The sequence below is a fragment of the Loxodonta africana genome, chromosome 9 (assembly GCF_030014295.1).
Source record: "Loxodonta africana isolate mLoxAfr1 chromosome 9, mLoxAfr1.hap2, whole genome shotgun sequence".
Classification (NCBI taxonomy): Eukaryota; Metazoa; Chordata; class Mammalia; order Proboscidea; family Elephantidae; genus Loxodonta; species Loxodonta africana.
The window spans coordinates 4,503,020-4,524,676 of NC_087350.1; positions in this window are offsets into that span (position 1 = coordinate 4,503,020).

The window sequence follows — 21,657 nt, forward strand, 5'->3', positions numbered from 1 at the left end:
ATGTGGAAGTGGTTTTGGAGTTGAGTAATGGATAGAAGGCGGAAGAGTTTTAAAGTGCCTAATAGTAAAAGCCTAGATTGCCTTTGAAGAGACTGTTGGTGGGATTATGGATGTCAAGGGCAATTTTGGTGAGGGCTCAGAAGGAAGTGAGGAGAGCTGTAACGTCAGAGACAGTGCAGGTGGGGAGAAGCAGCAGCAGAGAAACGGCAGCAGCAGAACCAGGAGACCAGAACGAGATGGCGTGGAAGCCAGTCTATGGAGCGAGAGAGTTGAGTGCCTCCGGTCAGGAGGCTTCCTGGTAGAGTGGGGTTCTCTGGAAACCTGTTGGTGGAGCCAGGCTTGAGACCCACAGAGCCAGAGATGGCACAGGGAGAGGAGACGAGGCCGTTCAGGTATGACAGCAGTGTGTCTGCTGCTTTGAGGTCAGTTGGGAAGTGGATCATATAGGCTTCTTGGGGCATGACATGAGGGGCTGTGATGACTGGGTCAGAGCTTGTGCTGTGTGGGGCAAGATGGAGGGACTGGTCTGCTCTCCTTTGCCATCTCCTGCGTGAGCAAGCTGCCTACACAGCTGGTCAAAGGGGAGCAGCCAGAAGCAGGGGCTTCTGCTTCTTGCTGCTGCTCAGTTCTTTCCTTCTTCCGGCCCTGGTCAGAAGCCGCCCAAGGCGCTGGCTTTGGCGTGCTGGGCACACGTTCCTGAGAAATCACAAAGCACACCTTTGCTTGCAGGGTTGGTACGTTCGGTGGAGACCATTCTCCGTCTTGTGGCTCTCCATCTGTTCACACAAGTGTCCCCCTCTGAGGTGTCACCATGAAGCTGTGTCAGGTGTTTTACCCAAGTGCACGGGGTACGGTGGGTGGGAGGACACAGATGGGATTCTTGAATAAAGAGAGACTTTCTAGTGGGTCTAAGATGAACTGGGATGTCAGGACAGGGGATCCAGGAATTGACAGTGCCCCTCCAACAAGTGAACTGAGAAAATGGGTCCAAGTTTCCCAGCAACGATTGTAGCTTTGGAATCCTCAGGCTTTGTAATCTCAGCTCTGTGGGTGAACAGGACTCCTGGGGATGTGCTTATAGCTCCTAGATGTTTGTCCATGGACCTGTTGCATCAGAATCACCTGGGGAACTTTGACAAACACAGATTCCTGGGACCCCCCCACCCAGAGATTTTGGTTGGGCGGGGGCCTGGGAATCTTCTTTTTAACCCCCCTTTCCAAGTTTTAAACCCTGGTGGTGTAGTGGTTAGGAGCTACGGCTGCTAACCAAAAGGTCAACAGTTTGAATCCACCAGGTGCTCCTTGGAAAATCTAGGAGCAGTTCTACTCTGTCCTATAAGGGTGCTATGGGTCAGAATCAACTTGACAGCAGTGGGTTTGGTTTTTTGGTTTTCCCAGAATTGGAACCATAGATGCAGACAACTATAGGAAACAAGGCTGTCTTCTCTTCAAACACTCATTACTGAAGGCCTTGCTGGGGGATCCATGTCTAATCTGTTTGGACCCCTCCTTAGGGTGGGGCCCTGGTGCCCAGTGCCATCCGCTCCAAACCCCTCCTGAGAAGCCATATAAAGGAAAAAGTCTCTTTCTTCCTCTGAGCTTCTGCTTCTCCTGCTATGAAAACCTAACCATGTTTAACCTAGATGAAGAGGCACTTTCTCCCTCCCCGAGCATACTCCAGGCTGCACTTTGTGACACGACTGTACAATACCCACAGGTGCCTGTGTCAGCCTCTGATCACACAGTGAGCCTGGGCCGTGAGTGCAGCCCTGCAGGATCCTGCTTGGAACAAGGCGTTCTTGTCCCCTGCACCTGCTCAGCCACCACCTGGAGAACCTGTTTGGCCACTCTTGGCCCAGAGTACAGAGGGAGCCAGGCTCCCCAGGAAGAGCTGGCCCTGGGCATCCCTTGCTGTGTGTGCACGTGGCCTCCCTGCTTGCATACATCTCTGTATGTGGGTGACCCTGAGCCCAGGGGAAGCCCCCCACAGGTGAGCCCAGAGGCCCATCTGCAGCCGTCTCTGTGCTGTGGTCCCATGCGTGACTTCCAGCTGAGATGGCTCACAGGACCCCTGAGCCTCCTCCCAGCCAAGGCAATTTGGCACCTACCCTGGCCTTTGCCCCCTTCCCTCTCATGGGGTGGGTGTGTAGGTGTGCTGCTCTTAGTCTCATTGAAAGTCTGAGGAAAGTAGATCCCAGAGAGGCACAAGGAGATTCATTACCTGCCCAAGCTCGGCTCTGCTGTCAGCAGAAATTGAATTCAGGCATAGGAGCTAGCAAGCCCTGGCCCAGTGCTTTAGCCACCTGACCAGAAAACGTTCCCAGAGGAATTTCTAGAAGTGGTTCTTATTTGCCCTTGTTTTGATTTAGATGTGCACCTCGAGTGTGGGCAGTGGTGGTTCGGTGGTAGAATTCTCACCGTCCATGTGTGAGCACCTCATGTGCAGCCACCACCCATCTGTCTGTCAGTGAAGGCTTACACGTTGTCATGCTCCTGAACAGGTTTCAGCAGAGCTTCCAGAATAAGATGGACTAGCAAGAAAGGCCTGGCAATCTACTTCTGGAAATCAGCCAGTGAAAACCTTATGGATCACAATGGTCTAATCCCAGACCAATCATGGGGATGGCCCAGGACCAGGCAGTGTTTCATTCTGCCGTGCATGGTGTCACCAGGAGTCAGGGCCTGTCTCAACAGCAGCTAACAACAGCAAGAGTAGTCTGCAGTAAAGCCTAATATTTCTGTTGGAAACATTAAGTTTACGGGCAGGTCAAAGGTTGGTGCTATTTCTGGTTCAGCAGTTTATTTTATGTTTGGTATGTACCCTATGTTTATCCCCCAGAGTATGATGTTTCTGTTCACACTGAGCTTGGTAGGGAATTTATTTGACTAAGGTTAGAAATTTGTTTTGTAAGGTTAGAAATACCAGCAAACACAGCTTATGATTCCTGGTTCCAAAAGATAATGACTTTTTGACTCAAAGAAGTTTGATCCTCTGTGCAGGCATATCCCAACTTTGGGAAGCACTATCTGTTCCCAGCCCCGAGGATATTGGCTTTGCTTACGGCTTTGCCTTACATTTCTTAAAAGCATGTTATCTTCCTTCGCTGGACTTGCATAGTGAGAGGGGGGCTCTTGTTTCTCAGTGCGTGGGTATGCCAGGTCACAGAGGCCAGGCAAGTGCTGGTGGCTTGTTTCCTGCAGTCTACAGTCAGCAAGCTTGGTATTTTTAGAGGGCGACTCTAAAAGGAAGATGCTCCAAAATGACTATGACTGTGCTACTTGGGCAGGGCAATGAGAAGAAAGATCAGACGGCTTTGGTTAGCCATTCTCCAGGGAAAGCGGTCCAGTGTCTTCGGGGTCTGTGCCTCAGCATGGAGATAAGAATCGGTGAGGTCCATGCACCACAGCAAGCGAAGGTCAGGAAGCTTACAGGTGGAGGGTTTCTGGAAGGGAGGAGGCTTGGGCCTTTTGCCGCAGGATACATCAGAAAGCTGCTTCTCTTTTCTCTATCCCAAGGAAGGCAACGGGGGAAGGTCTGGGAAGAATGAGACAGGGTCTGGTCATCTGGTCAGCCTTTGCTCACGTTGAAGTTCAAGCGCAGGCTGCGGGACACAGGTAGACTTGGCAGTCATAGCCGAAAGCAAGGATCACAGCAGGGCAAGAAGAGCAGGAAGCTTGGGGACAGTTAGTCTTCAGGCTGAGTCCTGACTTGATTCACTGCAGCTTGTGGGACTGTGCTTAGTCTGTGATCTCTGAGGGGACAGGTGGTATGAGCGCCCATTTGTTCAAAGCCCACCATGTGCTATCTATGCCAGCTTATCTCCGGCCTCGAGGAGGTCCCGTGAGCTCTGTATTGTCATTTCTCTGTTTCTCATGTGGGGAAGGTGTGCCTTCAAGAGGTAAGGAAAATCATCCAAGTCCCGTGATCAATCAATCCCATGATCAGTCAGTGGCGTAAGTGGGGTGCCTAAATAGACCTGTCTTAGCTGCAGGTGTGGCTCGTAGCTGCTACTCTATTCTCCTCCGCCTGGCACCTGACACTGTTGTAAGGCTCAGAGAAATAACAAATGAATGATGCAAGATTCAGAGAGCAGGGTTTGGGGGTGTTAGAGGAAGGAGAAGTCTTCCTGGTTCCAAACCCTGTCATTAATGTCAACTTCATCGTGGATGGATGGATGGATGGATGGATGGATGGGTGGGTGGGTGGGTGGAGGGATGGAAGGATGGAGGGGTGGATGGACAGAAGGATGGATAGATAAAAAGATGATGGATGAATGGATAGGTGGATAGATAAGTGATTGATAGGTGATCGATACATGGCTAGATCAGTAGATAGGAAGATTGATCAATACATAGATGATAGATAGGTAGACGGATGGATGATGGATGGATGGATAGGTAGATAGATACATAGAGAGATGTTAGATAGCTATCATTGAATTAATTCAGACTCATGGCAGCCTTATGCAGAATAGAATGAAACATTGCCTGATCGTGTGTCTTCCTCGGCATCATCAGCATGTTCAAATCCATCGTTGAGGCTACTATGCCACTCCATTTCACTGAGGATCTCCCTCACTGGTCCTGTACTTCACCAAACATGATGTCCTCCAGCGATTGATCTCTCCTGGTGACATATCCAAAGCAAGGGACTCAGTGTTCTGTTGTAATCCATGCAGGTTTTCCTAGGCTAATTTTCAGAAGTAGATTCCTAGTCTGTCTTAGTCTGGAAGCTCTGCTGATACCTGTGCACCGTGGGTGCTGGTATTTGAAATACTTGTGGCATAGCTTCCAGCATCATAGCAACATGCAAGTCACCACGGTATGACAAACTGACAGATGGGTGGTGGTCATCATGTATAAACCCTTAGAATTAACAGACATGGATGTATGATTGGTGGACAATTTACAAATTCTGTGGACTTCTCTTCTTTGCCAATGTATGAGGGACCATCAATGCATTTGGGCTGAACTGGGGCCCCGGGAGGGAGCTGGGGTACAGAGGGAGGGTCAGCATATTAGAGGCAGAGACTAGCGGCTGCCTGGAGGTGGGCTGACCTTCTTTTGTGCATGGCCTGGGCTTGGTTTCCTGTCACATCTGTCTCGTGGTTGACAAGGGGGCTCAGTTTCCATGGAAAGCCCTGTTGCAAAAACTCAGGTTTTGATGTCTGATAGGACAGAACTCCATGGGATCCTGGGGAATCATGACGGGGTGTTGATAGTGGAAAAGGGAAGGATCCCTGAGTTCCCATGGGAATGGTTTCTGCTGCTGGTATAGCACTCACAGGGGTAAAAGATCTGCAGGATTTCAAAGGGGCCTGCCAGGAATTTGTGGGGCAGTTTTTAGTTGAAACAGTGGTTGTGGGGACTATTGGCATTTGTGGGGCCCGGTATGCTTGGTGGTCTACAGTGTGGGGGCAGTCCCACACCAACAGAACAGCAGTGTGGATAAAATTGTCCTATCAGATTCTCCTTTGGGTGAAAACTCTGTTTTTAATTAGCTGGGTCTTGTACACATCACTGCATTCGGTAAAACCCAATACATTATTGCATGATTGTCATCGACACTAAAGTTTTTGGCAGTGCAGCTACTATGTACGTGAAGAGAAGGTCTAGACTTTGTTTTGCTTAGAGCTTTGTCAAGGTTTGTTTATAATTCCAAAAAATCACAGTGCTGCTGGCAGTGAATCACCAGATCAGCACCCACTATGGGCCTGCATGCACACTGCTGTGCTTAGAAAGCTCACATTAGACGCCAACATCTGAGGTTCTGACTGAGGCCTTTGGTGCAGGTGTGTCTAAGCACGCACACATTGAGGTATAACCACGGATTACTTCTCTCTGAGTTTTCTGTTACATTACCACTGAGGCCTAAGGGGCTGTATCTATGTATCTCTCTATGTTTCTATCTGCCTGCCTGCCTGCCTACCTGCCTCTCTGTCTATCTATCTGTCTGTCTGTCTGTCTATCCATCTATATCTGTTATGGATTGAATTGTGTCCCCCAAAAATATGTGTATCAATTTGGCTAAGACATGGTTCTCAGTATTGTAAGATTGTCTACCATTTTGCCATCTCATGTAATTTCCCTGTGTGCTGTAAATCCTATCACTATGATGTTAATGAGATGGATTAGTGGCAGTTATATTGATGAGAGCTACAAGAATAGATAGTGTCTTAAGCCAATTTCTTTGGAGATATAAAAGAGAGATGCGAACAGAGATATAGGGGGACCTCATACCACCAAGAAAGCAGCACCAGGAGCCGAGTGTGTCCTTTGGACCCGGGATCCCTGCACCTGCGAATCTATTGCAGGGGAAGACTGATGACAAGGACCTTCCTCCAGAGACAATAGAGAGAGAGGGCTTTCCCCTAGAGCTGATGCCCTGAGTTTGGACTTGTAGCCTACTAGACTGTGAGAAAATAAATTTCTCTTTGTTAAAGCCATCTGCTTGTATTTCTGTTGTAGCAGCACTAGATGACTAAGACACTATCTATCTATCTATTTATCCAAAAATTTAATTTAAAGATAGTAAAGTCAATGTTCCGCTGTTATTCATAAGGTTTTCACTGGCCAATTTTCAGAAATAGATCACCAGGTCCTTCTTCCTAGTCTATCTCAGTCTGGAAGTTCTGGTGAAACCTGTCCACTATGAGTGACTCTGCTGATATTTGAAATACTGGTGGCGTAGCTTTCAGCATCCAGCAACACTCAAGCCACCACAGTAAAACAAAGTGACAGAACAAGAGAACACTGTGTGGTTTGGGAAGCGCGTGCGTCAGGGTTGTGTCCTTTCATCATATTTATTCAATCTGTATCCTGAGCAAATAATCCAAGAACCTGGACTCTATGAAGAAGAACATGACATTAGGGTTTGAGGAAGACTCACTAACAGCCTGTGATATGCAGATGACACAACCTTGCTTGCTGAAAGTGAAGAGGACTTGAAGCACTTAGTGATGAAGATCAAAGACCGCGGCCTTCGGCATGAACTATGCGTCAACATAAAAAAAAAACCCCAAATCCTCACAACTGGACCAGTAAGCAACATCATGATAAATGGGGAAAAGATTGAAGCTGTCAAGGATTTCATTTTACTTGGATCCACAATCAACACCCATGGAAGCAGCAGTCAAGATATCAAACAACACATTGCATTGGGCAAATGTGCTGCAAAAGCAAAAATGTCACTTTGAGGACTAAGGTCTACCTGACCTTTCAAGTGTTCAAAAGCAAAGATGTCACTTTGAGGCCTGAGGTCAACCCGACCCAAGGCAAGATATTTTCAATCGCCTCATATGTATGCAAAAGCTGGACAATGAATAAGGAGGACCACAGAAGAACTGATGCTGTTAAGTTATGGTGTTGGTGAAGAATATTGAATATATAATGTGGATTGTCAGAAGAACAAACAATTCTGTCTTGGAAGAAGTACAGCCAGAATGCTCCTTTAGAAGCAAGGATGCCTAGACTTTTTCTCATTTACTTTGAACAGGTTATCAGGAGGGACCAGCCCCTGGAGAAGAACATCATGCTTGGTAAAGTAGAGGGTTGGCAAAAAAGAGAAAGACCCTCAACAAGATGGATTGACACAGTGGCTGCAACAATGGTCTCAAACAGAGCAACAATTGTAAGGATGGTGCATTGCTGGACAGTGTTTGGCTCTCTTGTACATAGGTTCGAGTCGGTCCCAACTCACAGCACCTAACAACAACAACAAAGGCAGTTTTAAAAGTGTTTGTTACAAAAAGGGGCCGTACTTTGGTGCAACCACTCACAGGAGAACACCTTGTCAATCCCTTACAAATTGCTGATGGGCATGTGAGCTGCAGCCCACCTCCCTCTGGTATGCATCCCTGGGAGCCCATGGGGCCTGATGGAAAAGGTGCCTATGTCAGGCCAGCACTGCCTTTGGTTGTTCTGCCTGCAGGGGCCTCGCCCTGATTCCCACTGAGACTCACACTGCGCAGTCTGCATGGAGGATGTGTTGCTAGCCAACTGAGGCCCCTGGGCTCCTGCTTGCTGTGCCTGGTGCTGGCACCTAAGTGCCAAGGGGACCAGACCCACTCAAGGGCTGCTGTGCTTGTTTGCTCTCACTCAAATGCTCACGTCCGTAAAGTTCCTGGTCAAGTATTTGCTTTTTGGACTTTTCAAGGGTGTTTGGAAATGCGTGTTGACACAGGGCACTAAGATGGGGAGATGGAAAGGGGGCTGGCTGTGCTCCACAGTCCTGTTGATCCTCAGGAGGATGCTGTTCTGAATTCTTGGGGTCTTTCAATGTTGTGGCAGACAAACGTAAAAAATAGCACCTCCCAAAGATTCTGGAAGTCATTTGAAATATGTATCCATTTTCAGCTGTAACCTTCTTGAGTATAAAAAGGATAAATTTTGAACTTTCCCTTTTCCAGATTCAATTATGCATTTTTCTGAAGCATCTCCACCCAGCCATCTCCATGGTGTCCTGCAGACAGTTGTGCTGGGGACAACTCTGACATGGACAATGTGTGTGTGTGTGTACACATTCGTGTGTCGGGAGGGTCATCAGAGGGGCTAGTACGAGGATGAACAGACCTTAGCAGCCCTCTGTGCATCCAGTGACTCAGAGGAACTTACAAGACCTGGCTGGCCCTGAGTCTTCTAGGGGCTTCTGTTAAGCCTGTGGACACATCTGCCACTCCCGTTTCAAAGACAAACAGGACTGACTTGTTCCTGAGGACCTGGCGCCTTTTGTGGGTTGGTGGCTCTGTGCACTCTCTCTTGACAAGCACTTCAGGATAGCAGTAACCGGACAGACTTGACCGTCACTGCCACCTGGAGCTGTGCTCATTGTCTTGGGAATACGGGCTGTGGCCACAGGTCTATGTTTCTTATGTGGAACTTTGGGGCCAAATGGGACCCAGAACTGAGAATTTTTCAAATTGCGCATATACCATCTATTACAAAACAGCCCAGTGAAGTATGGGATACCGTCCTATAAGCAAATGTGCTAACATTTTGCAGGGCAACTAAGTGGGATAAATAAAGCCTCACCACCATTCTGGTCAAAACTTGCCTCTAAGTGAGTTACGAAACAACTCTTGATTCTCAGAGCTTTTTGGGGTTTTGAATTACTGGTAAGGAATTACATACCTGCAAAAATAAACAAACCCCGTTTATACAATTAGACGTGAAAGTCAACCCAGGCTTACAGGCACATGGTCTGCGTGTTTGAGTGAGAGCATGTGTATGCTTTGCGAGTGTGTGCATGTATGTGTGCGCACACATGCGTCTGTGTGTGTGTGTCTTTGTGTTTGTGTTGTGTCTTTGTGTGCTCTTGGCTTTAGGATTGTGAAGAGGTCAAAAGTCATCATTAGATTAGCCCACTCCTTGGCCCCTGTTTAGAGAGCCCAGCTGCCACCCACAGCTTGCAGCAGATGGGCCCCTTTTGTCCTCAGGAGGAGGCCAGGGCCAGGGCCAGGAGGCTGCTACACAGAGCTCTCATCTCTCAGGCGCCCACCCTCTCCTCTCCTCCTGCAGCTCCCCTTGGCCCAGGAACGCCTGAAATGGTCAGTAACTAAAGACAGGAAGATAGGAGATAGGTGCCCCAGAGAAGGGTTTGGGGCAGGCCATGGGAACTGAGGGAAAGCATTGCAGCTACTTCCAGGGATGAGAGGAGCCTGCAGCATGAGGGGCAGGTGAGTTACCAAGGTGCTCATCTGGGGCACCCTCGAGGCTGGCTAAAGGGTTCTGTCAGGTGTGACCCTGAGCTCAGTGCATTTGGTCAAAACTCTGCCCACTTAACGTGGCTGCTTTAGAATTGACCCAGACAACTGTGCCCTTAGAGTTCCTATGCACGGATGTGGCCCTGCATGGAGACGGGTAGGAGCTGGCAGTGTCTGGAGTAAGTGAAAAAGGGCAGGTGCCAGGTCACCAGGCTGTGGTGGACTCTGCTCCTTGCGGCCCCAGACTTGTTTTCCCTGGTCTCGGCAGAGCTCTGGGGCCTGGGCCAACCCCCAGTTCTCTTGGGAAAGCCAAGCTCAGTGAAGAGGGCCATTTGGGAGAGAAGGCCGTCGGTTAGAGGTTGGCAAGGCCCGGGAAGCTGGGCAGGGGGACTTGAGAAGGGGGGGCTACATAACATACCCGGTGAGGCTGGGTTCCAACACAGGTGCCAGCCCAGCCGGCTCATCCCGAGTCCTCAGTGTGGTGGGCTGCAGGGCGTCTGGGAGGTTCCTGCCACTACCCATTGTCCTGGCTGGGAGGGGCTGCCCGCGTCTTGGGGCTGCACATGGCCTGATGATGTTTGCATACTCTCCCAAAATTCTGAGAGTGAATTTCCTACGTATTCATCCAGACAGGGCCCTAAAGTTAGATTTAAGTTAGCCAAAAAATAAAATAATGAAATGCGGTGTTTTTGCACGAATAAAGACTAGGAGACAGAGACACCTGGGCTCAGAAAACTGTCTCAGTAGCTTGAGGTTGGAGGAAACATTCTGGGGTTCTGACTCCCACTGCCCAAGGGGGAAAATTTGAGGATGGTTGCTGCAGGAAGGACTCTTTGGCCAGATTCAGAGCCTCTAGAGACATTCCTTATGATTCTTTTTTTTTTTTTTTCCTGGTCTTAAAAAAAAATTTGAAATACACTATACATAAAAAAATAGTCTGTGTAACTTACACCTCTTAAAGAGCAGTAATAAATAAATACCTGTGGACCCTCCCATGTGGACTGACGTTTAGAACATCACCCATACCTTCGGAGCCGTTCCGTCTTAGTCTTCTTCTCTAGCTTCAATTTCAGTATCCATTGACCTGAATCTGCATCAACTGCTACCTTGATTTGTTTAAAGTTTTACTGTATATGTATGTCACTGAGCAGAAGATTACTAAATTTTTCCTACTTTTGAACTTTCATAGACAAAATCGTATTGTATAAACTCTGACTTGCTTTTTTCTGCTCATGAGATTCGAGGCATAGTATCTGTGACTTGACCATTTTCATTGATGCTTAATATTCCATTTTAGGAATGATTTGGATTATTTCTGGGTTTTTGATATTGCAAACCATGCCCATCTGAACATTTTGTAAGGCTGCAGGGGGCAGAGTCCAGAGGGTGACAACTTTGGTTCAAACCCTGGCTCCCCAGCTCTTGCCTTTGTGTCCTTGTATAAGTTAATTTACTTCTCTGTGCTTCAGGCTCCTCATCTGTAAAAAGAAGAGTACCTGCATTGGAAGGTCGAAATGAGAATTAAATGAGCTAATTTAAATAAAGCACTCAAAACAGTGCCTGGCACATAGTTTAAACATTAAATATGATGGTGATGTTGATGATGAAAGTAGTGCTGTTGCTGATGGTGATATTAATGGTGGTGGTGGCGGTGCTAGGGTTGCTGGTGATGATGACAGTGGTGCGGTGGTGGTGGTAGTGATGGTGGTGGTGGTAATGACAGTGGTGGTGACGGTAATCATGGTGGCAGTGGTGATGATGGTGGTGGTAGGGATGATTTTGGTGGTAATGATGGTGGTAGTGACGGTAATCATGGTGGCAGTGGTGATGATGGTGGTGGTAGGGATGATTTTGGTGGTAATGATGGTGGTGGTGATGGTAATCATGGTGGCAGTGGTGATGATGGTGGTGGTAGGGATGATGTTGGTGGTAATGATGGTGGTGGTGACGGTAATCATGGTGGCAGTGGTGATGATGGTGGTGGTAGGGATGATTTTGGTGGTAATGATGGTGGTGGTGACGGTAATCATGGTGGCAGTGGTGATGATGGTGGTGGTAGGGATGATTTTGGTGGTAATGATGGTGGTGGTGACGGTAATCATGGTGGCAGTGGTGATGATGGTGGTGGTAGGGATGATTTTGGTGGTAATGATGGTGGTGGTGACGGTAATCATGGTGGCAGTGGTGATGATGGTGGTGGTAGGGATGATTTTGGTGGTAATGATGGTGGTGGTGACGGTAATCATGGTGGCAGTGGTGATGATGGTGGTGGTAGGGATGATGTTGGTGGTAATGATGGTGGTGGTGACGGTAATCATGGTGGCAGTGGTGATGATGGTGGTGGTAGGGATGATTTTGGTGGTAATGATGGTGGTGGTGACGGTAATCATGGTGGCAGTGGTGATGATGGTGGTGGTAGGGATGATTTTGGTGGTAATGATGGTGGTGGTGACGGTAATCATGGTGGCAGTGGTGATGATGGTGGTGGTAGGGATGATTTTGGTGGTAATGATGGTGGTGGTGATGGTAATCATGGTGGCAGTGGTGATGATGGTGGTGGTAGGGATGATTTTGGTGGTAATGATGGTGGTGGTGACGGTAATCATGGTGGCAGTGGTGATGATGGTGGTGGTAGGGATGATGTTGGTGGTAATGATGGTGGTGGTGACGGTAATCATGGTGGCAGTGGTGATGATGGTGGTGATAGGGATGATTTTGGTGGTAATGATGGTGGTGGTGATGGTAATCATGGTGGCAGTGGTGATGATGGTGGTGGTAGGGATGATTTTGGTGGTAATGATGGTGGTGGTGATGGTACTCATGGTGGCAGTGGTGATGATGGTGGTGGTAGGGATGATTTTGGTGGTAATGATGGTGGTGGTGACGGTAATCATGGTGGCAGTGGTGATGATGGTGGTGATAGGGATGATTTTGGTGGTAATGATGGTGGTGGTGACGGTAATCATGGTGGCAGTGGTGATGATGGTGGTGGTAGGGATGATTTTGGTGGTAATGATGGTGGTGGTGACGGTAATCATGGTGGCAGTGGTGATGATGGTGGTGACAGGGATGATTTTGGTGGTAATGATGGTGGTGGTGATGGTAATCATGGTGGCAGTGGTGATGATGGTGGTGGTAGGGATGATTTTGGTGGTAATGATGGTGGTGGTGACGGTAATCATGGTGGCAGTGGTGATGATGGTGGTGACAGGGATGATTTTGGTGGTAATGATGGTGGTGGTGATGGTACTCATGGTGGCAGTGGTGATGATGGTGGTGGTAGGGATGATTTTGGTGGTAATGATGGTGGTGGTGACGGTAATCATGGTGGCAGTGGTGATGATGGTGGTGATAGGGATGATTTTGGTGGTAATGATGGTGGTGGTGACGGTAATCATGGTGGCAGTGGTGATGATGGTGGTGGTAGGGATGATTTTGGTGGTAATGATGGTGGTGGTGACGGTAATCATGGTGGCAGTGGTGATGATGGTGGTGACAGGGATGATTTTGGTGGTAATGATGGTGGTGGTGATGGTAATCATGGTGGCAGTGGTGATGATGGTGGTGGTAGGGATGATTTTGGTGGTAATGATGGTGGTGGTGACGGTAATCATGGTGGCAGTGGTGATGATGGTGGTGGTAGGGATGATTTTGGTGGTAATGATGGTGGTGGTGATGGTAATCATGGTGGCAGTGGTGATGATGGTGGTGGTAGGGATGATTTTGGTGGTAATGATGGTGGTGGTGACAGTAATCATGGTGGCAGTGGTGATGATGGTGGTGGTAGGGATGATTTTGGTGGTAATGATGGTGGTGGTGATGGTAATCATGGTGGCAGTGGTGATGATGGTGGTGGTAGGGATGATTTTGGTGGTAATGATGGTGGTGATGATGGTAACGATGGTGGTAGCAGTGATGAGAATGATGTTGATGGTGGTGGTGATGACAATGATGGTGATGACAGGGGCGGTGGTGATGCTGATGATGGTGGTGATGGTGGTAGTGGCATTGATGGTGATGAAATGATGATGGTGATTGTGGTGGTGATGATGGTGATGGTGGTGATGGTGATAAGGAGAACTCCCTGGGCACATATACAATAAATCCCTTCATTTAATACCTGTAGGTCCCTTTTTATTGAAACTCTCTTTCGGTTGCCTTCTCTGAGCAATAGTTTATGTTGAAACTTCTTTCCCATCTCCTTCCTCTTTCCAGCATCTAAATTAAAGTTTTATTCTTGATCCCTAGTTTATACCTGAGGCAATCACCGAGCTTATTCTACTTTTTATAGTCTCATCCTCTCCTTGTTCCTCCTCCCATTTTTATTAGCTGCATTAGAATGTATATTGTCAGAATATTTCACATCCACACACAGTCCTGGAGCCCTGGTGGTGCAGTGGCTAAAAGCTCGGCTGCTAATCAAAAAGTCAGCAGTTTGAATCCACCAGCTACTCCTTGGAAACCCTATGAGTCAGTTCTACTCTGTCCTGTACGGTCACTATGAGTCGGAATCGACTTGACAGCAATGAGTTTGATTTTTTGGTTTGATGCATTATGCTGTTGTCTTTATCCCTATTATTTAGACGTAGTTCTATGGTTAAATATTTTTCAACAAATTTCTAACTAAGTTCTTCTATGATTTCTACGTTGTCTGAAGCTTGCTGTCTGAAAGATTATTCAAGAAAGCTCTGTAGAAAATAAGCCTTGAGTTCTTGCATGTCTGTAACTGTTCATTGTAGCTCTTACGTGAGGTCAGTTTGGTTGGGTGTAAAACATTTGGCTCACGTTTTTTTTCTTGCTTATTTTAAATATATGACTCCATCATCTTAAGATGTGAAGGGTCACTATTAAGAAGCCTGATGTCAAACTGATCTTCTCTCCCTGAGAAGGAAGTTGATCACTTTCTCTCTCATTATTTCTGTCTAACTTTTTCTCTTTAAAAAATGTTCATTTCTATATTTGGTTCCAGTTACTTTGGCTGGCAAATGGACACCCTAAAATTGATTGGTATAAAACAACACCAAATTTATTACTATGATCTTTGGTGGTTCTGAGTGTTGACTGGGTTGATCAGGTGGTTCTAACTCAAGGCCCCTCATGGAGTGATAGTCAGTTTGTGGCTGGGCTGGAATCACCTTGGAGGCTTCTTCACTCATATGTCTGGTGCTTCAGCTGGGAAGGCTCAACCAGCAGAGGCTGGAACAACTGGGGGCCTCAGGTGCTTCTCTCTCTCTGTAATCTCTGCGCCTGGTCTCTCCAACATGGCAGCTTTGGGGTTGGCCAACTTCTTACATGGACTCGAGACTCCAAAGACACATGTCACACATGAGACAGCCAGGAAGAAGCTGTTTGTGTATCTATGACCTAGCCTTAGAAGTCACATCACATCCTTTCCACCATACTCTATCAGTTGTACCACTCACGATCTTGCCCACATTCAAGGGGAGGGGACAGAGACCCCCACCTCCCATTGAGAGGAGTATGGGTCCTATTGTAAAGGAGTTCGTGGGATGGGAAATGTAGATCCCTGGTAGGACTGCTTAGGGTCTTTGCCAGTTCATGACAAGAAGCCAGATTCAAAGCCAGAATGGCTAAAATGTCTCAATCCGACAGCATTTACCAACCGAAAACGAAGGGTAGAGGGCAGGGTAGGAGCACAGCTACAGTGTACCCATCCACTCAGTAAGAGCTTGTCAGCTTGTGTAGGGCCCTGTCCTAGACCCGAGGGACAAAGTGGTAACAAGGCACCCCCACTCTCTGCCCCCGGGGGAGCTAGTCATTGAGAAACGAGCAAGGCTGCCTGAGAAGCCGACGTGAGCTGGCTCTGGAATAGCAAGAGGCACCAAATGTGCAGGATCTGGGGAGGAACGCTGGGGGTACAGGGAACAGCAACTCACTGTCCCCTCACAGGAGAAAGCTGGGTGCTCAGGAAACCCACAGACACCAGTGGGACTGGGCCGCGAGCAGGGTGAGGTCCCAGGCATGGGAGGGGCCCAGGTCTGTGTAATAATCAGTAATCAGTGGCTCCCCGAATTTGGAAGGGTAGAGGCTTGCTCTTCCCAGCAGTGAAAGCGGTGAGGATGATAACACACCATGTGTAGCCCACCATCCCAATGCCCTTGGGGAGAGAGGCTACTTATAGAACTGCAGCTGGAGATCAGACCCATCTGGGACTCCTCAACCTGGGGCCTAGCAGGTATGCCTTTGTGACCTGAAATATGCCCATTTGAATTCAGTTCCTTACCCCCATGTCTAGGCCCAACCACCAAAGAACACGTTGTGGGATAATTTTAGAGAGAATTCTTTCAAGTTAGAAAGTTTTTACCATCTTCAAAAGGTTGATTTTTAAAAAATATTCTTTTATGTGCTTATTATGAATTCCCCTAAAAGTCATGTTGAAGTCCTAGCCCTGTATCTGTACACGTGACCTTGTTTGGCAAAATAAAGTTTTTCTTTGCTAAAAAAAAAAAAAAAAACTTTTTAATTTTTTTAAAATGTTATCAGTTAATGAGGTCCTACCCTAGCAGGGTGGGTTTTAATCCTAATCCCATCTGAGTGGTGTTTTATAAAGGGACGTGGAGACCATCACACAGGGGAAGATAGATGCCATGTGAAGATACATCTATAAGCAGCAGAGGATTGCCAATGAGTTCCAGGAGCCACCAGAATCCGAGAGAGAGGCATGGCCCAATTCCCCTCACAATGCCCTCAGAAGAAATCGACATGGCCGATACCCTGATTTGGACTCCCTCTCTCCAGAACTGTAAGGCCATAAATTCTTGTTCTTTAAAAATACCCACTTTGTGGTATCTTGTTAGGGCAGCTGTAGGAGACTGAGGTAGTGCTTTTCAATTTTACTTAAAAGAATTAGTACTAATTTAATACCCCATGTTAACAATGGGAGTTCTAGAAGAAAGCATTTTGGGCAGAATGGAATATATGGCCAATGAGTGTAGACCTGTCTAGTTCTGTCTAATGTACACAGGGCTTTTGAATCCATAACACAGGTCACTGCACGAAGGGCGCGGCTTCCACTGCTTTGCTGAAGGGATTAAGACATTGATGGGACAGAAGCAGACTGTTTCTGGCATTGCCTTTCTGTCATCAATCTGCCCTCAACATTTATGGGCACGTTGCTGTGTGCATACCATTGCAAGCCTTCCTGCATGAATGAATTACAAGGCCCCCCCGGATAAAATTGTGGTCTTTTAACCTTAATCCAGAGCAGCAATTGTCAAAGCCATGGGCGTCCTTTCAGGCAGCACACAGCATAGGTGCAGACTTTGTGTTTATTTGGTCTTACCATTTGTTTAGCATAGAATTTGTTAATAATTAAATCTGGAAAGCTCACAGAAATGTTTCCTCCAAGTATTATTTTTCCAGTGCAGAGACAGTGGAGGCTGATCAGGCAGTCAAGGCTGGTGTATTGCCTCCTTAGGGGCCAGAAATGCTAAATACATCCCCTGATGTGGATTTTGGTGTCTCTGGGTGGTGCAAATGGTTTATTGTGCTCGGCTGCTAAGCAAAAGGTTGGGGATTCTGGTACACCCAGAGGCACTTCGGAAGAATGGCCTGGCGACCCACTTCTGAAAGATTAGCCATTGAAGAAACCCTATGGAGCGTAGTTCTACTCTGACACCCAGGGGGCTGCCAGGAGTCAGAATTGACTCAGTGGCAAGTGGAGGATGTGGATTTTGGCCACTGCCACTTAGTGGAACGTAGGACCCGAGGCTGTGCAAATAGCAGAGAGGAAATTCAATCGTGCAAATGCAACAATCCTAACTCTGAAAAGATCTCACTGAGACAATGTGGCAGGGGTTTGGGAAGGTGTCGCTGTGATTTACAAGCAGGCTGATGTGGAGGAAGCAAGGGTATCCAGCCTCCTCTCCTTCACCGGTTCACCGACTGCGTGGTTAAGGTCTGTCCTTCTGAGGCAGTGTTTTGCAGGGGCTGCTGGTGCTGAGGCCATCACTCTGTGGGTGGTCCCTGGGAGGGAAAGTGAAGCTGGGAGTGTGTCTGCACCTCAGACAACCTGTCCAGAGGAGCCTCCACAGGCCCAACAGGGTCAAGAGCCCCTTCTGCCAAGGCAGTAACAAAGCAAAGAACAGATGCATGGTTGGGGTATAGAGCCCCTTGTCAGGGATCTTCCTGTCCTTGTGGTCAGCATGTTCAGAGCTGTGCAGGGGTCCCCCTGGACAGGCCTCAGGGCCCCAGTCTTCTCAAGGGAAGATGCCCCTGTCAGTGAAGTCTCCTGCCTGAGTGAAACTGCCTTGCCTTTAAATGAACATGCTGAGAAAACATTATTCTCTCTCAGTCCTAATCCTAGGGTGACACCAATCCTTCTGGAAGGCTTTGTGAGTTAGGGGCCTTTACCAATCACAGCGCAGGCCTCTGAGCCCCGGCTTCTGCCTCCTCTGCCTGGCTAGCAGGCATGGAGTTCTGCCCGGCAACCGGCCACCTTCCATCTGCTGTCTGGAAGAATGGCCGGCCTGCCATACGCTGGTACAACCCACCCTCATTACTCTATTCACGAGGATCACCCATTCAGCATCCCATTGTTCCTCACTAACAGCCTTAAAATGTGCCTGCCTGTTACCTTGCCTTGCCCTGCTGGCCCTTGAGAAAAACCCTAATAGCGGCTCCAAACTGAAGGGACCCACGCGCCATGCTGGGGGGAGGGGTTGGTTGTTGCACAGGGATGAGATCACCCCCCTCCTGTCCTCGGGCTGCAGTGATTAGCCTTGGCCTGGAGTGTCACGTCACAATATTTCACAGGGCCCCCCTCCCTCTGTGGACCGGCTGGGTCGCCACATGGCCTTCTCCTGCTCTTTCCAGGCCCCGCCTTCATCAGGCGGCAGAGCTGCTGGTGCTGTGACAGATGGACCTGAGTGCCTGTGGTGGGTGCAGGCTGCGGCCCTGGCCACGCTGATGGCTCAATCCACTGTCCAGTATCTGGTTACCCCACCAGGAGGGAGGGGGCAGGAGGCAGTAGCTGGGTTTAGTGTCAGTGACCCTCTACCTGCTCTTTTAACCCTTTCCAGGGCTAAGGATCAGATCCTACGAGGAAAGACACCAGTTAAGTGAGCCTTGTTCACTTGTCCTTGGCTCCCGCAGCAAGCAGAATGCAAAAGGACAAGAAAGGGGAGCAAAAGGCTGGAGTTCTTTGTACTGCCACTGGCAAAAAGATCATTTACTCCTTTTTAGGGAGTTTCAAAGACCAACCAGTGTGCAATTGTCAGCACTGGGAAGGAACATTACATAGGAAAGTCACCAATGCTTTGCCAGTTTGCTTTTTGCTTAGCTCTGGAGATAAATCCAAATTAGAGTGATTTGTGACCTGAAAAGGAGATGTAGATGCCCAGAAACCACCAGATGGAACTGGGGTTCGACTTATAAAAAGGTTGGCTGGGCCCAGCTCCCCCTGGGGGCACCTCAGCCTCTTTGGGGGCTGCTGTAGACAGCTCAGAAGAGACAACTCAGCCTGGCCTGGCCCATACCACTCCACAGCCATGCGATTCTCTGCCAAGTCCCTAACTTGTAAAGTACCATTTGTGGCAGCAGTCCCCATGTGTGCACGTGTGTGCCTTTTCCCAGAGAAGGGCTGTCTATGACGACCGGAGGCTTTGTTGTCTAAATGCGCAGCCTTCTCCAGACTTGCTAATCTTCAAAGAGATGACATGCATGTCAGGTCTGCCCACAGTCCAGGCACGTGGCAGGAGGCCAGCATGCTAATGAGCCGGAGGGGGGCCAGGAGCCTGGAGCCACGAGCCAGCGCCCCTCCCCCCCTCCAAGGGGAGCTCGGCAGGTGCCAGGCGCAGGGCAGGTGTGTAATCTACCATATGCTCTGGTGAAGGTCAGGTTTCTGCCAGGGTCTTTATATTACCCTCCAGGTGAGGCAAAGTAGTAGAAGGGGCCCATGCCAACCTGGGGCTGCAGCAGTCACCTCTGGGCATGCGTATGCTGGGAAGGGGGAGTTGTTTTGTTAGTGACTCTGGAGCTGATGCCCACCTAGCCAGACAGGCAGAGAAGGGCATGCTCTTTGCCCACGTGTTGGGAGTCAGCAAGCAGGGTAATAAACCACCCAAAAAGCAGGGTAATAGCTTTGATAATCCTCTGCATTTTAGAAACAGGGACCCTTTATTGCTAAAGCAGACATGTGCCCCCTGAACACCCCGTCCAGGTGGGCTAGCTGGGGGCTCCTCTTCTATGAGAGGAGGGAGGCAGAGCCCAGACTCCTGGGCGGGGTGGGGGAGACAGTCTAAAGTAGTGACCCTGACGTTTGCTGCACATTAGAACCACCTGGGGAGCTTTAAAAAAACCCAATACACAGGATGCACCCAATGTTGTCGTTAGCTGCCACCCAATGGCAACCCCACGCACAAGGAAAGGACACGTTGTGGATTGGACCGTTGTGATCCACAGGGTTTTCATTGGCTGGTTTTTGGAAGTAAATCCCTGCTGTTCCATCCTCGCCCGCCTGAGTCTGGAAGGTTTGCTGAAACCTGTCCAGCAACAGTAGCGACACTCTCGCCTCCTCTGACAGATAGGTGGTGGCCGTGCATGAGATGCACTGTCTGGGAATTGAACCCCGTCTCGCCCTCGGAAGGAAAGGGTTCTACCACTGAACCACCAACCTCGGAACGGAATGGAAACCAGGCACCTGTAGCTTGTAAAAACGTCTCCTGGGATTCTGAGTTTGAGAGCCCATAGTTTAGAGCTGTGGTGTCTAACGCAGCAACCACTAGCTACATGTGGCTACTTAAATTTAAACTAAAAAAAAAAAAACAGTAGAAAAATAAAAAGTTAGTTCATTGGTTTCACTGGCTATGTTTCAAGTGCTCAATAACTGTATTGAAGTTAGCAGATGTAGAATGTCTCCATCAGCAGAAGGTTCCATTGGGCCATGCTGCTTTAGAGGGTTACTCGGTGGCACAGTGGTTAGAAGCTTGGCTACTAATCAAAAGGTTGGCAGTTTGAATCCACGAACTGCTCCTTGGAAACCCTATGGGGAAGTTCTATTCTGTCCTATAGGGTCACTATGAGTCGGAATCGAGCCAATGGCAACAGGTTTATTTTTTTGGTTTTCTAACCCTCTTGCTTCCACAGACGGGGATGCAGAGGCCCAGGCAGGTGATGTGACTCACTTGGGGCACACAGATAGCTCAGGGCTAGGGAGGCCTCCTGAGTCCTCGCTCCCAATGCCTTGAGCTGCTGGGGCCCATATGTGCCTGGAGAAATGCCTCAGGAAGGCCAAGCTGTCACTTCTCTGCAGGCTCACATTGCCTGCAAAGACGGGCATCACCAAGTGCCTTCCAGGAGCCCCTGGAGTGCTAGGGTGATGGGGTGCCCTGCCCCCTACCACACTGATTGTAACTGGAGTGCCTGAAAAGCATTAACGCAAACAAGCAGCCACCCTCGGTGGGTGGTGGCGCTGTCGGGTGTGGGCGTCTGGCTCTCACCCTGTAATTTATCAGGTGATCGTTTCTGCAGCGAAAGCATAATGACACACGCCAGGGATCTCCAAAACTGAAGGTCTGCTTCTCACAAGAGCCCACGTTCAAACCAGAGGGGTGTGGGGCAGGGAACAGGTTTAGACAGGAGCGACCTTGGGAGGTGGCTTCCCCAGCAGGGCAGCATTTCACAGCACGTGCTGCCAACTGTTGCAAAAAAAAAAAAAAAAAAAAGAGCTGTCAGAATAAAGAGAGAGAGATGTACATATGACTGCAGCCCTGTGACCTCCTCCCTTCTTTCTTTTTAATTGTCCTCTGGAAGCAGGCAGAGGGCCCCAGTTGACAGCTGTGCCTTGCGTGTGTGACTAACAGCTGCTTTTTCCTAGGGTGAAATTAAAAGATTAGGGGATGTGGGCACGTGCTGGTTGTGGGAGCCCAAACAATGCCTGATTTAGGGTAAGACTTGTCTGCGGAGGCTGACAAAGGCTGAGGCTCCGAGTTGGCCA